General features: G+C 45.1%; 1 long non-coding RNA gene across 2 annotated transcripts; it reads left to right on the forward strand.

The window, feature by feature from the left end:
* Nucleotides 1-1,111: 1,111 nt before the first annotated feature.
* Nucleotides 1,112-11,892, forward strand: LOC140602098 (uncharacterized). 2 transcript variants are annotated; one of them, XR_012005103.1, is made up of 4 exons: nucleotides 1,112-1,343; nucleotides 2,285-2,354; nucleotides 3,997-4,154; nucleotides 11,326-11,892. It is a non-coding gene; the product is annotated as an uncharacterized lncRNA (long non-coding RNA). The 2 variants fall into 2 exon arrangements; XR_012005104.1 differs by lacking the exon at nucleotides 3,997-4,154.
* Nucleotides 11,893-20,482: the final 8,590 nt, after the last annotated feature.

Consider the following 20,482-nt stretch of genomic DNA (forward strand, 5'->3'; position numbering starts at 1 on the left):
GGAAAAGGCGGCTCCATGTAGGGAACCCGACATGGGACTCGATCCCGGGACTCCAGGATCACGCCCTGGGCTGAAGGCAGGCGCTAAACCGCTGAACCACCGGGGGCTACCCCATGTCCTTTCTCTGGTTAATGTGATGGATCCTGCTGACTGATGGACAGAGGGGCCGTGGGTAGGACACGGGCGACGTAGATGAACAATAGTAACAGCTATAAGCGTCTGGTTTGTAAATAAAATAAGTCACAGAAATTTAGAAAATACAGCCTAGGGATTAGAGTCAGTACTGTTGTGATAACTTTATACGGGGACAGACGGTGACGCTGCTTCTCGTGGGGGGAGCTGAGTAAGGCACAGAATTGTCAAGTCTCTAGTTGTAGCCCTGAAACTACTGTCACATTGTGTGTTGACTGTACTTCAGTAAATATCAAGGAAAAGGGGTTTCTGGTAGGACTCCCGGTGGGTCCGTGAAAGGCATTTACACGGTCGTTACACACACGAAGACACCTCTGCAGAGGGGATAAAGATGCTCACGTGTCTTCATGTTAATTTTTAGAAAATTTACTTGAGAGAGGGTGCGGTAGGGAGGAGCAGAGGGAGAGGGGAACCTGGAGTGGACTCCTCACCCAACGGAGCCCGAGCCCCACGTGAGGCTCCATGCCACAACCTCGAGATCCTGACCTGAGCCAAATTAAAGAGTCGACGTGGAACCGACTGAACCACCCAGGAGCCCCTCAAATGTTAAGTGCGACCCCATGCTGTGAACTCTGGGGGTCGGGGGGACATCTGTGACCCCCAGTCTGCCTAGAATGGTGGGAGGCCTGCAGGGCCCGAGGATGGGGGAGGGTGCCTGCATCCCCTTCCCACCTGGCGTGGGGACAGGACCCTCCCCCGGGACCCTTGGCCTTCAGGGTGAAGGGCTAAGTGCTGATTGGACCCCGCCTGCCCACAGTGATGATGCGGGACCCCACTGTGGGCGGAACTGTGACGCCCCCGGGTTCCACTACTGCCTGGCGCTCACTGTGCTTCTGCAGACCTTCGGAAGCACTCGTGCTTTGGATCTGGCTCACAGCGACCCGACTCTCCTCCTCTCCCAAGTAGCTCAGTACTCCCACTCTCCTCAGTACCCCCACTCTCCCCAGTACCCCCACTCTCCCCAGTACTCACACTCACCCCAGTACCCCAACTCTCCCACTCTCCCCAGTACTCCCACTCTCCCCAGTACCCCAACTCTCCCACTCTCCCCAGTACCCCAGAACTCCCACTCTACCCAGTTCCCCAACTCTCCCACTCTACCCAGTACACGATGCATAAAGAGGAGGCGCTCACACAGCGATAGGTCACAGGTGAGTGGCCCCTGATGCCTGCTCCCCGTGGGCCACTCTGGGGCCTGTGGGTCCGGGTGGGGGCGCTGGCCTCCTGGGCTGGGGTCCAAAACACCCCGACCCCAATGAGATGACCTTGAGCAGCTCCTGCAGCCCTTCCACAGCCCCACGGGGTGAGGGTGGCCCCCTAAGGCCCTGTCCAGGGAAAGAGGCTGCAGTCAGAGTTTGGCAGCTCCCTCGGGACCCCCGCTCCCCTGTAAGGCCTGTGCTATTCAGGGAGACACAATACGTGACCTTTCCAGCCCGTCCTAGATGCAAGGACCCCGACAGGGATGACACCCCCCCGCCCCACTCTGTGGTGAGGGGAGGACGGTCAGGGCCTGCTGGGTCCCCCTGACCGGTGAGCAGGCTTACTCTTCACGCACTGGAATGCGGGCAGAGTCCCTCGTGCTCCCCCCAGAACCCCCCTCAGGCTATTCACGCATCGTTGCCCTCAGTGTGGGGAGTTTGGTCGCACTCTTGCTGACATCAGGTTTTAATTTTGATGAAGTCTAGTCCGTTGCTTTCTCCCCTCGGTCGTTGTGCTTGTGGAATCTAAGAGAAACCTTCGATATCCCCCGGGCTGGGAGACATCAACCCGAGCATCAGATCGGCAGTTCGCCAGAGCCTCCTGGGTCCCCCGCCCGTGTGCTCCTGATACCGGGGTGGGAGCGCACTGTGATCCCAGCGTGACGGCGTGTCCTGGGACAGTGGCTGGGAAGGTGGACTGTAGGTGGGCGAGTGACAGACAGGCAGTGAGGGCCGGCGTGTGATGTTCTAGCCAAGCCTCTGCCCCTCAGGGCTATGGGGTTGTCTCCGGCTCCGGTCAGATGGAGGGGGACCTGCCCACGGGGAGCACCCAGACGCATGTGTCCTCGGAAGGTTTTCATGTGCCGTCATTCTTGGATGTGTTTGGATTGCAGCACCATGCAGGAGGACTCGGAGAACCTACTGGCCTTGTGAAGGGAGGATATCGTGGCCCGGTACCATCAGGTGAGGCCCAGAAGGGACCATAGACAATACACACCCACGACAAGGGAGACCATACCTGCAAGGCAGGGGAGGCCCAGGAGAGGATCAGAGCCAAGGATGAGTCAGGTCAGCCCAGACAAGGACCATAGTCACCAGGAACAAGTGAGACCCTGGGGATGGTACTGGTGTCAGTAGCAACTAAGGGTCCATCCTGGATGTTAGTCATTGGTAGCTGAGGAGCCCAGTCACCAGGTATGGTGAGGCCCAGGTGGGGACCACAGTCACCAGGTCCAGATGAAGTCCACAGCTACCATGTCCAGGTGAGGCCCAGGTGGGGACCAGAGTCACCAGGTCCAGGTGAGGCAAAGGTGGAGACCACAGTCACCAGGTCCCGGTGAAGCCAAGGTGGGAACCGCCTTGATAGAAATGCGAACTCTTCTCACTGTAGTGTTCCAGCTGTTCTCTCTTTAAATCTCAGGCCGAATTCATAGGTTTTCAGGATGATTTGAGAGTTAGCTAGGTAGTTTGGTAGGGACAGGTGACTTGGGGACCCTACTCTTCGGCTGTCTTGCCCTTCTGACAGGAATATTTTTAGCAGTGAACAGTAAAGTCTGTTTATTAAAAGTTGTTATTAATTTGTGCAAACAAATTTCTGTAGGCTTAAAGCAACTGTGAATCACACATATCCACACTGGCTAGAAAAATTTTTTAACCTGAGTTTCTAGATCATTTTCATTATGTGAATGATTTCTTTCCAAAACTAATTACCAAAGGAAGTAGGGCAATGTGACAAGAGAAATAGCCAAACAACATGAGAAAAAAGAAACAAACAAAAAAAACCTAAGCATTTTTCTTGGGATGAGAGAAATCCTGATCGTGTAAGGTTTTTTTCACCCTGCCCTGAGAAAAACCAATTCCCTGACTCAGATGCGTCAGGAGACAACTGGGTTTCTGATCCAGTAAATCGTGACGGCCTCTGGCACTTGGTTCCCACAGCTGTGGATGTGACCTCAGACCAGCTCGGTGGTTTCCAGGCTGCACTTGGAGGAATTGGAAGGGCTCTGAACATGCACCTTAGGGGCAGTCTGGGATCCATACCCTACAGCTTTTAATTGATAGGTACACCAACTCACATAAAACTTTGCTAGAAAGAAGTCGAATTGTGTGTTTTAAGAATTGAAAATGGGCAGCCTGGGTGGCTCAGCCGTTTAGCACTGCCTTCTGCCCAGGGCGTGATCCTGGAGACCCAGAATGGAGTCCCACTTCGGGCTCCCTGCATGGAGCCTGCCTCTCCCTCTGCCTGTGTCTCTGCCTCTCTCTCTCTCTCTTTCTCTCTCTCTCTCATGAATAAATAGATAAAATATATTTTTAACAAGTATATTGTAGGGCAGCCCCGGTGGCTCAGCGATTTAGCGCCACCTTCAGCCCAGTGTGGGATGCTGGAGATGCAGCATGGAGTCCCACGTCAGGCTCCCTGCATGGAACCTGCTTCTCCCTCTATCTGTGTCTCTGCCTCTCTCTCCCTCTCTCTCTCTCAAATAATAAATAAATAAATAAATAAATAAATAAATAAATAAATAAATAAATAAATAAATAAAATGAAAAAGTATATGGCAGCTATATTGGTAGCTATATTAATCAAGTGTGTTGTTTTTGGGGGGAGGAGCAAGATGGCGGAAGAGTAGGGTCTCCAAATCACCTGTCTCCACCAAACTACCTAGAAAACCTTCAAATTATCCTGAAAATCTATGAATTCGGCCTGAGATTTAAAGAGAGACCAGCTGGAATGCTACAGTGAGAAGAGTTCGCGCATCTATCAAGGTAGGAAGACGGGGAAAAAGAAATAAAGGAACAAAGGCCTTCAAGGGGGAGGGGCCCCGCGAGGAGCTGGGCTGAGGCCAGGGCGAGTGTCCCCAGGACAGGAGAGCCCCGTCCCGGAGACGCAGGAGCTGCACCGACCTTCCCGGGGGAAAGGGGCTCGCGGGGAGTTGGAGCAAGACCCAGGAGGGCGAGGATGCCCTCGGGCTCCCTGGGACAGTAACAGAGCAACTGTGCGCCCAGGAGAGTGCGCCGAGCTCCCTAAGGGCTGCAGCGTGCGGCGGGACCCGGAGCAGCTCGGAGGGGCTCGGGCGGCAGCTCCGCGGAGGGGGTTACGCAGCCCGGGAGCGCGAATCCAACAGCGCAGGCTCCGGAGCACAGGGCGCCGAGACACAGCCCAGGATCCTGCCTCCCCCGGGACAGGCAGAGGCCGGGAGGGCCCAGGACAGCAAGGACGCTCCTGCCCCAGCTGAGCAGAGCAACGGCCCCGCCCCGGAGCCTCCAGGCCCTGCAGACGGAGTTCCTGCCGGAGCTGAATCCAGGTTTCCAGAGCTGCCCCGCCACTGGGGCTGTTCCTCCTGCGGCCTCACGGGGTAAACAACCCCCACTGAGCCCTGCACCAGGCAGGGGCAGAGCAGCTACCCAACTGCTAACACCTGAAAATCAGCACAACAGGCCCCTCCCCCAGAAGATCAGCTAGACTGACAACTTCCAGGGGAAGCCAAGGGACTTAAAGAACACAGAATCAGAAGATACTCCCCTGTGGTTCTTTTTTTTTTTGTTTTTTTTTGTTTTGTTTTGCTTTTTGATTTGTTTCCTTCCCCCACCCCCTTTTTTCTCCTTTCTTTTTCTCTTTTTCTTCCTTTTTTTTTTTTTTCGTTTTTTTTTCTCTTTTTCTTCCCTTTTTTTTTTCTCTTTCTCTTTTCTTTCCTTCTTTCTCTCCTCTCTTTTTCTCTTTTTCCCAATACAATTTGCTTTGGGCCACTCTGCACTGAGCAAAATGACTAGAAGGAAAACCTCACCTCAAAAGAAAGAATCAGAAACAGTCCTCTCTCCCACAGAGTTACAAAATCTGGATTACAATTCAATGTCAGAAAGCCAATTCAGAAGGACTATTATACAGCTACTGGTGGCTCTAGAAAAAAGTATAAAGGACTCAAGAGACTTCATGACTGCAGAATTTAGAGCTAATCAGGCAGAAATTAAAAATCAATTGAATGAGATGCAATCCAAACTAGAAGTCCTAACGACGAGGGTTAACGAGGTGGAAGAACGAGTGAGTGACATAGAAGACAAGTTGATAGCAAAGAGGGAAACTGAGGAAAAAAGAGACAAACAATTAAAAGACCATGAAGATAGATTAAGGGAAATAAACGACAGCCTGAGGAAGAAAAACCTACGTTTAATTGGGGTTCCCGAGGACGCCGAAAGGGACAGAGGGCCAGAATATGTATTTGAACAAATTCTAGCTGAAAACTTTCCTAATCTGGGAAGGGAAACAGGCATTCAGATCCAGGAAATAGAGAGATCCCCCCCTAAAATCAATAAAAACCGTTCAACACCTCGACATTTAATTGTGAAGCTTGCAAATTCCAAAGATAAGGAGAAGATCCTTAAAGCAGCAAGAGACAAGAAATCCCTGAATTTTATGGGGAGGAGTATTAGGGTAACAGCAGACCTCTCCACAGAGACCTGGCAGGCCAGAAAGGGCTGGCAGGATATATTCAGGGTCCTCAATGAGAAGAACATGCAACCAAGAATACTTTATCCAGCAAGGCTCTCATTCAAAATGGAAGGAGAGATAAAGAGCTTCCAAGACAGGCAGCAACTAAAAGAATATGTGACCTCCAAACCAGCTCTGCAAGAAATTTTAAGGGGGACTCTTAAAATTCCCCTTTAAGAAGAAGTTCAGTGGAACAGTCCACAAAAACAAAGACTGAATAGATATCATGATGACACTAAACTCATATCTCTCAATAGTAACTATGAATGTGAACGGGCTTAATGACCCCATCAAAAGGCGCAGGGTTTCAGACTGGATAAAAAAGCAGGACCCATCTATTTGCTGTCTACAAGAGACTCATTTTAGACAGAAGGACACCTACAGCCTGAAAATAAAAGGTTGGAGAACCATTTACCATTCGAATGGTCCTCAAAAGAAAGCAGGGGTAGCCATCCTTATATCAGATAAACTAAAATTTACCCCAAAGACTGTAGTGAGAGATGAAGAGGGACACTATATCATACTTAAAGGATCTATTCAACAAGAGGACTTAACAATCCTCAATATATATGCTCCGAATGTGGGAGCTGCCAAATATATACATCAATTATTAACCAAAGTGAAGAAATACTTAGATAATAATACACTTATACTTGGTGACTTCAATCTAGCTCTTTCTATACTCGATAGGTCTTCTAAGCAAAACATCTCCAAAGAAACGAGAGCTTTAAATGATACACTGGACCAGATGGATTTCACAGATATCTACAGAACGTTACATCCAAACTCAACTGAATACACATTCTTCTCAAGCGCACATGGAACTTTCTCCAGAATAGACCACATATTGGGTCACAAATCGGGTCTGAAACGATACCAAAAGATTGGGATTGTCCCCTGCATATTCTCGGACCATAATGCCTTGAAATTAGAACTAAATCACAACAAGAAGTTTGGAAGGACCTCAAACACATGGAGGTTAAGGACCATCCTGCTAAAAGATAAAAGGGTCAACCAGGAAATTAAGGAAGAATTAAAAAGATTCATGGAAACTAAGGAGAATGAAGATACAACCGTTCAAAATCTTTGGGATGCAGCAAAAGCAGTCCTAAGGGGGAAATACATCGCAATACAAGCATCCATTCAAAAACTGGAAAGAACTCAAATACAAAAGCTAACCTTACACATAAAGGAGCTAGAGAAAAAACAGCAAATAGATCCTACACCCAAGAGAAGAAGGGAGTTAATAAGGATTCGAGCAGAACTCAACGAAATCGAGACCAGAAGAACTGTGGAACAGATCAACAGAACCAGGAGTTGGTTCTTTGAAAGAATTAATAAGATAGATAAACCATTAGCCAGCCTTATTAAAAAGAAGAGAGAGAAGACTCAAATTAATAAAATCATGAATGAGAAAGGAGAGATCACTACCAACACCAAGGAAATACAAACGATTTTTAAAACATATTATGAACAGCTATACGCCAATAAATTAGGCAATCTAGAAGAAATGGACGCATTCCTGGAAAGCCACAAACTACCAAAACTGGAACAGGAAGAAATAGAAAACCTGAACAGGCCAATAACCAGGGAGGAAATTGAAGCAGTCATCAAAAACCTCCCAAGACACAAGAGTCCAGGGCCAGATGGCTTCCCAGGGGAATTTTATCAAACGTTTAAAGAAGAAACCATACCTATTCTCCTAAAGCTGTTTGGAAAGATAGAAAGAGATGGAGTACTTCCAAATTCGTTCTATGAAGCCAGCATCACCTTAATTCCAAAGCCAGACAAAGACCCCGCCAAAAAGGAGAATTACAGACCAATATCCCTGATGAACATGGATGCAAAAATTCTCAACAAGATACTGGCCAATAGGATCCAACAGTACATTAAGAAAATTATTCACCATGACCAAGTAGGATTTATCCCTGGGACACAAGGCTGGTTCAACACCCGTAAAACAATCAATGTGATTCATCATATCAGCAAGAGAAAAACCAAGAACCATAGGATCCTCTCATTGGATGCAGAGAAAGCATTTGACAAAATACAGCATCCATTCCTGATCAAAACTCTTCAGAGTGTAGGGATAGAGGGAACATTCCTCGACATCTTAAAAGCCATCTATGAAAAGCCCACAGCAAATATCATTCTCAATGGGGAAGCACTGGGAGCCTTTCCCCTAAGATCAGGAACAAGACAGGGATGTCCACTCTCACCACTGCTGTTCAACATAGTACTGGAAGTCCTAGCCTCAGCAATCAGACAACAAAAAGACATTAAAGGCATTCAAATTGGCAAAGAAGAGGTCAAACTCTCCCTCTTCGCCGATGACATGATACTCTACATAGAAAACCCAAAAGTCTCCACCCCAAGATTGCTAGAACTCATACAGCAATTCGGTAGTGTGGCAGGATACAAAATCAATGCCCAGAAGTCAGTGGCATTTCTATACACTAACAATGAGACTGAAGAAAGAGAAATTAAGGAGTCAATCCCATTTACAATTGCACCCAAAAGCATAAGATACCTAGGAATAAACCTCACCAAACATGTAAAGGATCTATACCCTCAAAACTATAGAACACTTCTGAAAGAAATTGAGGAAGACACAAAGAGATGGAAAAATATTCCATGCTCATGGATTGGCAGAATTAATATTGTGAAAATGTCAATGTTCCCCAGGGCAATATACACGTTTAATGCAATCCCTATCAAAATACCATGGACTTTCTTCAGAGAGTTAGAACAAATTATTTTAAGATTTGTGTGGAATCAGAAAAGACCCTGAATAGCCAGGGGAATTTTAAAAAAGAAAACCATAGCTGGGGGCATCACAATGCCAGATTTCAGGTTGTACTACAAAGCTGTGGTCATCAAGACAGTGTGGTACTGGCACAAAAACAGACACATAGATCAGTGGAACAGAATAGAGAATCCAGAAGTGGACCCTGAACTTTATGGGCAACTAATATTCGATAAAGGAGGAAAGACTATCCATTGGAAGAAAGACAGTCTCTTCAATAAATGGTGCTGGGAAAATTGGACATCCACATGCAGAAGAATGAAACTAGACCACTCTCTTTCACCATACACAAAGATAAACTCAAAATGGATGAAAGATCTAAACGTGAGACAAGATTCCATCAAAATCCTAGAGAAGAACACAGGCAACACCCTTTTTGAACTCGGCCATAGTAACTTCTTGCAAGATACAGCCACGAAGGCAAAAGAAACAAAAGCAAAAATGAACTATTGGGACTTCATCAAGATAAGAAGCTTTTGCACAGCAAAGGATACAGTCAACAAAACTCAAAGACAACCTACAGAATGGGAGAAGATATTTGCAAATGACATATCAGATAAAGGGCTAGTTTCCAAGATCTATAAAGAACTTCTTAAACTCAACACCAAAGAAACAAACAATCCAATCATGAAATGGGCAAAAGACATGAACAGAAATCTCACAGAGGAAGACATAGACATGGCCAACATGCATATGAGAAACTGCTCTGCATCACTTGCCATCAGGGAAATACAAATGAAAACTACAATGAGATACCACCTCACACCAGTGAGAATGGGGAAAATTAACAAGACAGGAAACAACAAATGTTGGAGAGGATGCGGAGAAAAGGGAACCCTCTTACACTGTTGGTGGGACTGTGAACTGGTGCAGCCACTCTGGAAAACTGTGTAGAGGTTCCTCAAACAGTTAAAAATAGACCTGCCCTACGACCCAGCAATTGCACTGTTGGGGATTTACCCCAAAGATACAAATGCAATGAAACGCCGGGACACCTGCACCCCGATGTTTCTAGCAGCAATGGCCACGATAGCCAAACTGTGGAAGGAGCCTCGGTGTCCAAAGAAAGATGAATGGATAAAGAAGATGTGGTTTATGTATACAATGGAATATTACTCAGCTATTAGAAATGACAACTACCCACCATTTGCTTCAACGTGGATGGAACTGGAGGGTATTCTGTTGAGTGAAGTAAGTCAGTCGGAGAAGGACAAACATTATATGTTCTCATTCATTTGGGGAATATAAATAATAGTGAAAGGGAAAATAAGGGAAGGGAGAAGAAATGTGTGGGAAATATCAGAAAGGGAGACAGAACGTAAAGACTGCTAACTCTGGGAAACGAACTAGGGGTGGTAGAAGGGGAGGAGGGCGGGGGGTGGGAGTGAATGGGTGACGGGCACTGGGTGTTATTCTGTATGTTAGTAAATTGAACACCAATAAAAAAATAAATTAAAAAAAAAAAGTGTGTTGTTTTTACATTTTATGGTGACTGGACCTAGCAAGTCTCTACATCAACAACCATCACTATTAGTCCTCACAACAGTGTCACGGGACAGGCAGTATTATTTCCTTTTTATAGATGAAATTGATGACCTCAAGCACATGCGGTTCCTTCCCTTTCTGTTTTTCTGTTCAGAATATACAAGCTATAAGTGAGTAAATTGCAAGAAACCCACTTGCGTGATGAACACCTCTACTTTCCTCAGATGATTTTAATATTTTTCTCAATTCTGAACTCCTTATCTATCTTACTACTCTTTTTGAATAACTTAGGATATGTTTTCCCAGGACTTGTTCAGAGAACCAGTCCCTGGATTAATGTCTTTCCCTAAGTATGAATCAGTGACCTGAAACAGACCCAGCATACACAGATTCTCCTATTTATTCAACACCCATCCATTCCAAAAAGAAGTCTATTTGGCCTTCTATATGACAGGTACAGAGACAGGCTCCGTCCCCACTGGGTTTCGATCTATGTCCCAGAGTACTACCTGCAGTCTTTTGAACTTCATATCAGGATCCTTAATGCTGATTTCTGAGGGCAAAACAAGCAAGTCCACAGTTCTCCTTCATGCTTCCCCAGCAGACCCTTGGGTTCTCTCCACAGTGTTGAACTGTTACTGAGCCATTGGTTGTGTAGGTCAGTCACAGAGCAGCATTGCCATCCAAAACAAAAAGGAGGAAAAAGGAGTTTGGAAGTAATTGGGTCTCACAAATTGTGGGGAGGGAATATTGAAACTGTGACAATGTTTCTTAGTGCACCTTTTCTCAGAGCCACATCTCTCCTGTTCTTGACTGAGGGACAGGAGAGTCTAGGTAGGAAGAAATAGGTAGGGGGCTACAGATTCAGGCTCACAAAGATCCTAAGGATGCTGAGATGTAAGGAAACCAGAAATAAAGAAACAAACGAGACCACCCTGCCCTAGGTATGGGTAGAGAGGGTCTTTTTTAGGACAGTCCTCTGTGCCCAAAAAAGGATAACCAGACTCCAAAAAGAAGTAAACCATTAAAGATGTGAAAGATGTTATCACTAGTCCTTACTCATGTGGGCAACCCAGCCTGGGCCCCTCCCACTCCTGAGAGCTTTCTCAGTATCCTTGCTTAATAAACTCCCGTCGCTTTACTCACTCTTTGTCCACCAGATTCATTCTTCGACTCCGTGAGACAAGAACCTGACTTTCTCACTTCATTCTGCCTGCTGCACTTCTCTTACCCAAGCTCCCTGGGAAATTACTTCATTGGCTTAATCCCATCTCACTCACCTCCTGCCTCATATCCTTTGGATTCTTCACCACCAAAGGCCAACGAACCAAGAGATGCATGGAGGGATAGAAGACCCAGGTGATAGGGGGAACTAAGGCCAAAAAAATATAGTTTAAAATTATATCTGCTTTTTTAAAAAAAGATTTTATTTGCTCATGAGAGACACACAGAGAGAGAGAGAGAGAAAGAGAGAGAGGCAGAGACAGAGACAAAGGGAGAAGCAGGCTCCCTGTGGGAAGCCCAATGTGGAACCCCATCCTAGGACCCCAGGATCAACCACTGAGCCACTCAGGCATCCCTACAATTACATTTCCTAACAAACTTGCAGTCCATAAACAAATACTTGAAACCGACAGAGTGGGACATTCTTACAAGAATTCACAGCTGCCTGAATGTTAATGCTTTGCTAGAGGCCAAAAGCAACATTTGTTTGCTGATAGCCAGACCTCCAGGATCCTATAAATCTTTCAAGTGTGAGCATCCTTTTGGAAACTTCTTTTATCTCTAGAGTCCCCATCCCACACAGCAACTTAAAAGATGATAACCAAGGCTCCTCATAATCCTGGTGAAGCTTTTCAGGCCCAGGGGTCCTGTCCCCATACTTTAATAAAAACACCTTTTTGCATGGAAAATGTCTCAAGGATTCTCTCTTGACCACTGGCTCCTGGCCCACAGTACATCACAGGTACATCTCTGAGTTAATTGCATCAGCACATCAGGAAAGTACAGAAGATTTTTGCCTATCTTCTTGTATGACACATTCCGGAGGGGGACATTCCCATCTGTTCGATCTGGGTTTTTCTCTTCCTGGGATATATAGCTAGCTAGCTAGATAGATGATAGAGTGATAGATCTACTGATAGATCGATCCCAGGAACATAAATAGATGTTTATATAAACAAACATATAAACATAAATCTATGTTTCCACTTAATATATTTATTATTAAATGTATTACTCATAATATAATAATTATCTATAAACAGAACTATATATTTATATTTAAATATGCAAACTAAACATTTCTATATCTAATCTCTATACGTCCATATATAGATCTCCCTATAGAGATAGAGACAAAATGGTTAGAAAGAGATGTGTGCAGAAAGAGAGAGAAATAGATATAGACCTATAAATATGGAGAGGATCTGCTTTCAAATTCTATCCAACGACCTCTCCTCACAGGCACAGGCAAACGCACATACACATACTCAAGAACCTTCTGGTATGTGGCCATGACAGGAAATAACACCCCTTGAGTTGCCATCTCTTCTCCAACTTAAAGGTACCCGCTTTTCTCCAAAGAAGACCTACACAGAGTGAGCAAGCACATGAAAAAATGCTCCACGTGACTTTTCATCAGGGAGATAGAAATCAAAACCACAATGAGATACCACCTCACACCAGTGAAAATGGGAGAAATTAACAAGACGGGAAACGACAAATGTTGGAGAGGATGTGGAGAAAGTGGAACACTCTTGCATTGTTAGTGGGAATGTGAACTGGTGCAGCCACTCTGGAAAACAGTGTGGAGGTTCCTCAAAAAGCTGGAAATGGAGCTATACTACAACCCATCGATTGCACTACTGGGTATTTAACCCAAAGACACAGATGTAGTGAACTGACTGGACACTTGCACCCCAATGTTCACACCGGCAATGTTAATAGCCAAACTGTGGAAGGAGACTTGATGTCCTTCAACAGATGAATGGATAAAGAAGATGTGGTCTATATATACAATGTATTATTATTTAGCCATCTGCAAGGATGAATACCTACCATTTTCATGGACATGGAACTGGAGGGTATTATGCTGAATAAAATAAGCCACATGGAGAAAGAATTATCATGCGGTTTCACTCTTATGTCGAATGTAAGAAAGAGTGAAGAGGATCATAAGGGAGAGGAGGGAAACTGAGTGGAGAAAATTGAGAGAGGCAGTGTTGTCCCCAAGATTGCGAATCCGAGAAACCACGGAGGAGCCGACACTGATACAAACACACGAGGGTTTATTTACAAGCTCGAGCTTGGGTCCAAGTGTACCCGACACAACGGAGCAAGGACTTGGACCCTGAGACTAAGGGGCGTATCAGCTTTATAGGGGCCAGTGGCCCATGGGATACGCAGAAAGTTGCACAGTCATGTCGGTACACACGCAGGTGGCCGATTGAATTACATCTTACCCTATAGTATCCATTTGAGCTGGCCTATTACTTTGGTCAGAATTGGCGCGCAGTTTTGGTGGGCACAAAGCAGGATTACGTGGTTATGAGCCGATTTCCGATTAGGGTGTGCCCAGCGGCTTGACTAGGGTGGGGCAGCGCCTTAAGCAATAAGCAGGTTAAGGTTATGTGGGGGTCATACAGGAGGTGGCAGGTGTAACACAAAATGGAATCAGTCCTGCTCTGCTTGTCCAGGGGTAGGGGATTTTTGTTAAATTTCCTGGGTCTCACAGAAGATAAACTATGAGAGACTCCTAACTTGGGGAAACAAAGGATTGCGGAAGGGGAGGTGGGTGGGAGGATAGTGTAACTGGGGGACGGGCATTAAGGAGGGCATGTGATGTGATGAACGCTGGGTATTATACTACATGTTGACAAATTGAATTTAAATAAAAATTTTTTTAAATTTAAATTTAAATTAAAAAAAGGTACTGGACGGCTCAGCCATCCTCAGCAATTCATTTATGAAATGGCCCTCAGTAGATCATAAAAAAGTTACAAATGTGAATGGAAAATGACTGAAACTCTTTCCCACTTCAAATAAATAAGTATTCTGAAAAGCAAATCAAAGTTCCAGAATGGAAAAATGCAAAAAACGAGGGAGAGGGAGAAAGAGAAATGAATTCACTTTCTGTGATATTTATTAGTGACGGTCCAATAATGACAAATCCATGATTGTCATTAAAAACAAAGAGTTAATGAACGGTATGGAAACCGATCCCCTCAACTAACAGATAAGGAAACTGAGAAGACAAGAGAAGTCTCCAGGTTATTCTTTTGCACACTAACATTTGAGAACCACTGGCTAGGCACCAAGGAGAATTGATTTACCTTAAAATAGCAAAATTTGAAATCCTATGTCCTTTCCTATTTTCAGATCATAATAAATAAAGAAATGAAACAGCAAAGAGAGAGGGAAGGAGGCAAACAGAAACAAAGTGCAAATCAAAAATGAGATTTACATAAAGTTTGTCTTTCACAAATTTATGGACAAAAGACTCCATACTGATGGAAATATGTTAAAGAGACACAGGTGTCAACTGAAAGAGCTCCCCTGGCCAGAGCGGAGACAATATAAGCAACAAAATAAGTAGTGTTGGATTATAACCCAAAGTGTAAAATAAATATCCATGAATCTATACTAATATTAAAAATTGTAAAAGAAAGAAAGAGGGGCACCTGGGTGGCTCAGTCAGTTAAGCTTCTGCCTTAGGCTCAGATCATGATCCACGTCCCAAGGCAGTCTCCCTGTTCAGCAGGGAACCTGCTTCTCCCTCTCCCTCTGCCACTCTCGCTCATGCTTTTTCTCTCCTCTCTCTCTCTCAAATAAATAAATAACATCTTTGAAAAACAAACACAGAAGAAAGAGAAATCTCCCATGTAGAAGAATTTCAAACAATTTGTGCAGACATTCCACCCTCAAGTGGATGAGCGTAACTTCCCACTCTTATGTGTGGAATACACATAGTAACTTCCTTCTACAAAATAGATTATGAAAAGGTTATAATAATAATAATATTATAATAATAATAAAGAATCACTTTACTATGGAGAAAGCTGACAAACACTACCTCAGCAAGATGATCAGATCGATACCAAGACTGATAAATCATGTTGATAGTATCTATACTTTATATGATATAATAAAAATGGCAGTATATCTCTGTATATAATCCGCAATCCCAGTTCAATCATGAGATAAACAACAGACATGTCCCACCTGAGGGAAATTTTACAAAATACTCTACTTCTCAAAGTGTTCCAGTTCAACAACAACAAGGAGAGGCTGAAAAATTGTCACAATCCAGAGGAGCCTAAGAAAACATGAGGACAAGTGTAATGTGATGTGAGGGATGGTAACTTAGCAAAAATTAAGGAAATCTGAATAAAGTATGGTCTTTGGTGAATGCGAATATTTTAATACTGATTCATTAGCTAATATTTGTACCGTACTAATATAAGATATTGATAATTGGAGAAATTGAGTGCAAGCCCATGAGAATTCTCTGTACTATCTTCTCAATTTCCCTATAAATCTTTGTTTTTTTTTCTAATCAGTAAGATTTATTTTGAAAATTGACTTAAATGTATCAGGCTCCAAGTATGAAGACATTTTAAGAATAGTTTAATTAATTTTTGCCTTATTCTTAAAGAGTTCCTTCGATGGGAACAAAGTAAGAATTTTATATCAGAGGAAAGAAAAACACTTATGAACACCTCCTCAACCTGAAAAGCAGGAAAGGATATTAAATAGCAAAAATCAGATAAAAATACTTCTTTTATAGTAGACACCATATTGCAAGTGCCTTTAAAATTAGCAATGCATGACATTTATTTCCTGGACATTTGTCTTCCAAAGAGTTCACAGTGCTTCAGTGTCAGTTAAGAAATGATTCATGTGAAATTTTTATTAAACCAAATTTACTGGCAAATTACTGCCCAGATAATACTTTATTTTGATTTTATTGAGTTTCTTTCTAATCACTGAGCCTTTTAGTTAGAGCTTTCAACTATAGCAAATGCCTTAGAAGGCCAATTTTTAAGTTGCTATTATAATACCCTAATGGAATCACGTATCATTTTCCTTCGCTCAGATATGGCATACAGTAGGCACCTGATAAAATACTGAATGAGTGAATGGATAAAATTGCTTTTTATCATTTCATTCAGCAATTTCATTCTTATCTTTGTCCATTTCATGTTCTAATGTTTATCAACATCAACTCGAGATGTTGATTAGGGATTAGGGATCCATTAATTTATTAAGTATTTGGTGCATAGCTACTATGTGCAAGGTGCTAGGAATACCAAGTTAACCAGACATAGATGCAGTCCCTAGCTCCCTCCAGGCCATGCTGGTGGGAGAGACGGATACTAACCAAAAAGTGACCGAAAGACAACTAAACAAGATTATAGTAGCCAATATAAAGGTAAATATACAGCTTACTACAAGTACATATATAAGAAGGCTTAGTCTAACTGGGGCCTCGGAGAAGATGACCAGAAGAAGCAACATTTATATTAAGACTTAGAGAAAGGAGAAGGTAAGTGGTGGAAGGAGAATATTATGAGGAAAAGGAAGGTTTCTGCCTCTGAATTGTAGGGCTCTGGGCAAGTCCCTTGAGCTTAGGCTCTGAACCTACTTCTTTCTCTGCAAAACTGTGACAGTAATAATGCCTGTGCCATAGAGCTCTAATGATAAAGAGTTGGACTTTATTTGTACAATATCTAGGACGTTAGTAAGTACTTAATAAATATTTTCTGGTGGCCATAACAGCCTGGAGCCAGGCTTCCTGAGTTCGAATCCACTTAACTAGCTAGGTCAAATGACCTTGGACAAGATGTTTTCTTCCTATCTATCCTTTAGTTGGCCCATCAAGATAACAGTATCTGCCCATAGGGTTGTTGGAGGATCCCATGAGTTCTTTTATGTGAAGCATGACACAATTCTTGGCACATAATATGTGCCATATGAATGTTAACTTGTATTAGCAATAAAGAAATCCTGCAACAGTCTAATGAGGTGTTTAGAAATTATTCTATAGCTTTTAAGGGAATTGAAATTCAAAAAGAACCTAAATGCCTGTCCGTGTTTACGTAGCTAACCAGTTCATTATCTGAAACCCAAACTCACAATTTCTGATTCTAACCTCACTCCAAGAGGCCTCCGCAAGCCCAAGGAAAAATTGCCTTCCTGGGATCTCAAGGAAGAATCTTTAACATAATAATATGACCATTGGTAATAATGTCTCTTGGTTCTTTCCAAATCCATAAAGATGCATTTCCTGATGAGTGACTGAGCTGTGAAGAGATGAGGAACCTTCAGCCCTCTGAATTACTTGTGTCAGAATATTTTAACCATAGTACTGCGGATAGTAAATTATCCTTATTAACAGGAAATATGTCTCAGATTGGAATCTGAGGAATCAGATGGGCAGAGAAAAACCGCTTTGACTTGCTCTTCATCTTTTAAAGACAAAGGAGAGCTTTTCTATGTACAAAGTCAGTTGTCAAAATAGCCTTAGGGAATAAGAGTCTGCAGCATCGAATCCGGCTTCACAGCCGGGACGCCCGCGCTCCAGGTCTTCCTGATCCCAAATCCCTGGACCTGTCCCCCAACACACGCTGCCACCAGAGGTCATTTGCAATTGCTCTCTTAGGAGCTCCGGGGAAGGGGGAAGGAGCTAGATAGGAAGACGGGACGCGTGGAGGCCGAGAAAAAAAAAATTTTTTTTGAGGCCGAGAAAATTAAGGCCATTCCACTTTTAATCCAGTGTTAGCACACGTCCAGCCATCCCACGCCCCTGCAAAGAAGAGCTGAAATTTTCATTACTTCAGTTACAGGAAAAAAAAAAAGTTTACAGCTTAATGTCTTTGAAAGCCCCACATTAGCATAAGAACTGAGCCCAGGCCTAGGGCGGGAAGCCCCTATTAGAATGAGAACAGAGCTCAATGCTCTTGAAGGCCCCATATCAAAATGTAAACAGAACTTGAGAAATTGCTCCAGCCCTTCGGGAGGTCCCCGAGACCAGCCCTTAAAACTAAGCTAAAACCCACCTCGGGGTCCAAGTCCCTGCTCCACTGTGTCGGGTGTACTTGGACGCAAGCTCGAGCTTGAAAAAAAACCCTCGTGCGTTTCCATCGGTGTCGGCTTCTCGGTGGTTTCTCGGATTTGCAATCTTGGGCACAACAGTCTGAGATAAAAAAACAAAACCAAAAGAAGCTTGGACGTAGGCAGAGTGAACGCAGGGTTCGGAGAGAAGCGGCGGAGACCCGGGGGCTTGGGGGCTCTTCTGTGGAGGCTATCCCTCTCATTACCCACCTCCACACCATCCACCTACATCATCATCCCCCATGGGATCGTCCCCATACCATCCCACCTACACCATCCCCGACACCCCACACATTCCCCACCCACACTATACCCACACACCATCCTCCCTACACCATCCCCCACACTCCACCACCATCATACCTCTGCCCCCACACCATCGGACCCCAGCAAGGACCTGGGGAAGCTGTCCCCTGTGGGACATGCTCAGCCTCCCCGGGGTTCTCTGGAGAGCCGGCTCCCATCAGAATCCCTGGTGTCCCATAGAGTACAGAGGTTGCAGGGAGGAGGGAATGCCGGGAGCCCACGACTGGGTGGATGCAGGTGGGTGGAGCACGGTATGCACTGTGCCCTGCCTCCTCCCACTGCCCCTCCTGGAGGGCGGCACGCCCTGCACAGGACACCAGCCTCTAACCCAGAGGGACCTGGGCTGGCCTGGCCCCGGGCTCTGTGGGGGCTGGGGTGATTTGAGCCTCACAGTTCCACACTGCCTGCAGAGTGAGTTTCGCAGGTCTTCACCAGAGACGTTTGCCACACGCTTCTGAGACGCAAGTTAACAATGCAGACCTGGAGGGTATCTCCAGGTGCAGTAGAGTGTTAATCTTGGAACCTCCTGACTCAGAATACGGCTACCTTCTCACTGCCATAGGAATGCTGCTAGATGAGAGCTGGCTTCTAGGCCTGCTTCCCGGTGAGAGCTGAGTTCAGGACAGAACCCTCCCGCATCCTGCCTGACTCTAGACGGAGCTGCTAACATCCTCATGGTAGTGACTGAGAGAGGTTGTGAGAAAAGCATGTGGAATCGTTGTGCCTGAACTCCCGTTTATCTGAGTTGAATACAGCGATTTCCAACAGCCTTCTTCAATCAGACTGTAACTAGGTTCCAACTCGCATGTACAGTGGGTAGCAGACATCTGCCTCCCATGCATACACACTTCTGAGAGTTGAGCTTATGGCCTGTAACCTTACATCCTGCCTGCCGGTACCATTCGCTTCCAAAAGGCCTAGGCTCGCTGCTTCACGGAAGTGTTGGGAGAGGTAATTGGAATCTCCCGGCACACAAGACGAGTGCCTCCAAGCCCAATTCAGCGAATTCCCAGTAATTCCTGTGGTAGACTGGTGCTACATACTAAGTTCCATACGTGAGAAGGTAGCTGAACGCCTTGTCCTAAAGCATCTTACTTCTGAGAGTTGAGCTCACCCTCAGTCCCTCACAGTTCCACACTGCCTGCAGACTGAGTTTCGCACCAGAGACATTTGCCAGAGGCTCCTGAGACGCAAATTAACAATACAGACCTGGAGGGTATCTCCAGGTGCAGTAGAGTGGTAATCTTAGAACCTCCTGACTCAGAATACGGCTACCTTCACACTGCCATAGGAATGCTGCTAGATGAGAGCTGGCTTCTAGGCATGCTTCCCTGTGAGAGCTGAGTTCAGGACAGAACCCTCCCGCATCCTGCCTGACTCTAGACGGAGCTGCTAACATCCTCATGGTAGTGACTGAGAGAGGTTGTGAGAAAAGCATGTGGAATCGTTGTGCCTGAACTCCCGTGTATCTGAGTTGAATACAGCGACTTCCAACAGCCTTCTTCAATCAGAGTGTAACTAGGTTCCAACTCGCATGTACAGTGGGTAGCAGACATCTGCCTCCCATGCATACACACTTCTGAGAGTTGAGCTTATGGCCTGTAACCTTACATCCTGCCTGCCGGTACCATTCGCTTCCAAAAGGCCTAGGCTCGCCGCTTCACGGAAGTGTTGGGAGAGGTAATTGGAATCTCCCGGCACACAAGACGAGGTCCTCCAAGCCCAATTCAGCGAATTCCCAGTAATTCCTGTGGTAGACTGGTGCTACATACTAAGTTACATACGTGAGAAGGTAGCTGAACGCCTTTTCCTAAAGCATCTTACTTCTGAGAGTTGAGCTCACCCTCAGTCCCTCACAGTTCCACACTGCTTGCAGAGTGAGTTTCGCACGTCTTA

The sequence above is a fragment of the Canis lupus genome, chromosome 13 (assembly GCF_048164855.1).
Source record: "Canis lupus baileyi chromosome 13, mCanLup2.hap1, whole genome shotgun sequence".
Classification (NCBI taxonomy): Eukaryota; Metazoa; Chordata; class Mammalia; order Carnivora; family Canidae; genus Canis; species Canis lupus.